Source organism: Dendrobates tinctorius, unplaced genomic scaffold, assembly GCF_039654945.1.
Source record: "Dendrobates tinctorius isolate UK_male_01 unplaced genomic scaffold, ASM3965494v1 ptg000071l, whole genome shotgun sequence".
NCBI classification, from domain to species: domain Eukaryota; kingdom Metazoa; phylum Chordata; class Amphibia; order Anura; family Dendrobatidae; genus Dendrobates; species Dendrobates tinctorius.
In genome coordinates this window covers 8,874,008-8,876,477 of record NW_027361739.1, presented here as the reverse complement: position 1 = coordinate 8,876,477, position 2,470 = coordinate 8,874,008, and the positions used below count along the sequence as shown (strand labels likewise).

The following is a 2,470-nucleotide window of genomic DNA, read 5'->3' as shown; positions in this document are numbered from 1 at the left end:
CACCTGCTGGAGAAGCGAACGATCGGTAACTGTCATGTCCACCAACTCCTTCAGCTGGGCCATCATCACCCGATTAGCTTCTTGCTGGACGGCGGTGGACTGTACCAGCGCTTTCACCACGTCCTCCATGCTCATGCTTGCAACGTGATGCCTGCGTTCTCCACCACAATGTGATAAAACACTCCGGGATCGCCTTTGCTGGGGTCAAAGGTCACGTGCATTCAGCATGAAACTCAGGCGCAGAGCTGGGATTTGGGTGTAACTGACCCTGGGTCAGGTTTATTAACGGTGAAAGCAATGCAAAAGGAAATAAAACATAAAACAAATCCTTGCCTGTCCGGCACTAACTAAACAATGGACAGCCTAACTACCAACTGGCGGGCTTCTCCCGTCCAGCCAAACCACAGTTGCTGTGGGCACTGCTTCCACTCACGTGTGTCTCTCACACAGACAGGCTCTCTGTGTTCCCAGGCTGAGACACTCACACAACCACCTGGCATCCTTTTATATCCACCTCCCATTATCCATTAGTAAGCCGGTGCGATACTGACCAGTCTAGGCCACATAGGAAAGGAATCTGGGCGAGATATACCTGCCCTCATCCACTATTCCCACATGATTCTCACAGGTTATACATCTCGACTAGGTCTGACAACTTCTCAGGCCATTGGTTGCGCTCTTCTAGCGGTAAGATCTTTAGAAAGTAGATCACCAGCTGATTCATTTTTTTGCATAGGCCGTTATCTTGCGGATGGTATGGTGTTGTCCGAATCTTCTCATAGCCATCCGGACCGCTGGATTATAACCGTTGCTTGGATTATCGCTGTGTGCGCTGGAGGCTCTGGCTTGTTTCTACATGTCCGCGGTGTTAGATGGTGACTCTTTGCACAATCCCTTGAAGTCATACAGTGAAGAGCTGGGGAGGAGCAGGCTTGTAAATGGATCACCAAGCTAGCCTGCTCTCCATTTGACTGCAGCTGGAGCTCTGCGCTATGGCCGTACTACTCACTAAAGGAGAAATCAGATGCTACTGTGACGCTCCACACTGTGTTGCAACCAGATACATGTGTAAATCAGAACTGAATGCCTGCTTTTCCAGTCTACTTGACCCACAGAATACCAAGTCACCTCTCACACATGGCTGCCTGGACTCTATTTCTAAGACAACAGAAAAGTGCAAAGCCGTCGAAGACAAGAGTGGGCCACTGTGCTCAAACTGGAGTGTTGACACGAGGATATGTGAAATTATAGAGGTCTTCATGGTGTTCTCTCCCACCCCAAGAGTGAAACATCAGGCATGGGTAGCAAGTACCAACATGAAAGCACAAGGAACCTCATCACAAAGGTTCAAGAGAACTGTCATGATACCAGTGCTGGGTGACCGGCACTTCTGGGGTTAATGTTCTGATCTCAATGCAGACTCTCACCTGCACACCTGAGACCTATTATGGTGGCCTCTCATTGGTTCTGGGGAGGCTTCTTATAGCCCCAGGAAGCTCCCATCCCCCGTCAGTTATACTTTCGCCCTTGGCATTGTGTGGTGACCCCTGAGTGTGTTAGTGCTGTGTTCTGGTTACTTGATTCTCTGTATATGACTCGGTCTGCTCTCTGGATATCTCTTTGGATTCTGCCTGGTACCTCCTATGTCTGTTTGGTTTTGATCTCTGCTTGGCCCTGATTATCCGTTCTGTCTCCTCCCTGGTACTGTACTGAGATCTTGTGTATGACCTTTGGCTTTGTCTGACCTCCCGTCTTTTTATCCCTCCTGTACCTCGCTGGTCTGTACTGTGCATAACCTCTGCTTTGCCTGACTCTTAGTTCCCTAGCTTCTCTGAAAGCAGGACGCTATGCCCCGCCCCTTGCAGTCACAAGACTGTTCACATGACCATAGGTCCTATGAACTTCAGCATCCACAGGTCCCGTGCATCGGTACTTTCTAGCTGTACCTGACCCCGGTACCCCTACATTGCGGGTGAGTCCCTGCTCAGCGGAGGCTGCACGCCGGCGCTGACAGGATCCTGACACTCAGGACACGCGCACTGGCTCAGTGAGCAAGTACAGTGCGGTGTTCTTGACAAGAACTGTGGTTTAGAGCATCTATTATCGCTGTGCCTATAGCAGGGGGATTGATATTGGTTTCTCTTATAATGCTTGCTCTCCAGATGTTCCCACAGTGAAAATAAAAGATTACAGGATCAGAGGCAACAGATACTCTCCTGACTGCACTACAGCTTTCATAGCCATATAAGGTGAATAATTCTTGGAAGACCTCTGCTTCGAAAGCCGGATCTCTGTCTGTCAATAACCAGGTCAGCAGAAATATTCTTGAAAGGCCTTTGCAGTTGTTCTTGCCATCTGCTATTGGAAAAAGTACTAGGAAGAAGATGAGAAGGGGGCTCTTTGGCTGTTGCGATCCTTTTTTCTGAGGTTACATGGGCCGCATTCTCTACACCACTTCTCAACTGACTGG

At 49.4% G+C, this 2,470-nt stretch overlaps 1 pseudogene; it reads left to right on the top strand.

Moving 5' to 3' along the window:
* The first annotated feature begins 938 nt into the window (after positions 1–938).
* On the top strand, positions 939–2,253 carry LOC141096103 (BMP and activin membrane-bound inhibitor homolog pseudogene; annotated as a pseudogene).
* The last annotated feature ends 217 nt before the right edge of the window (positions 2,254–2,470 follow it).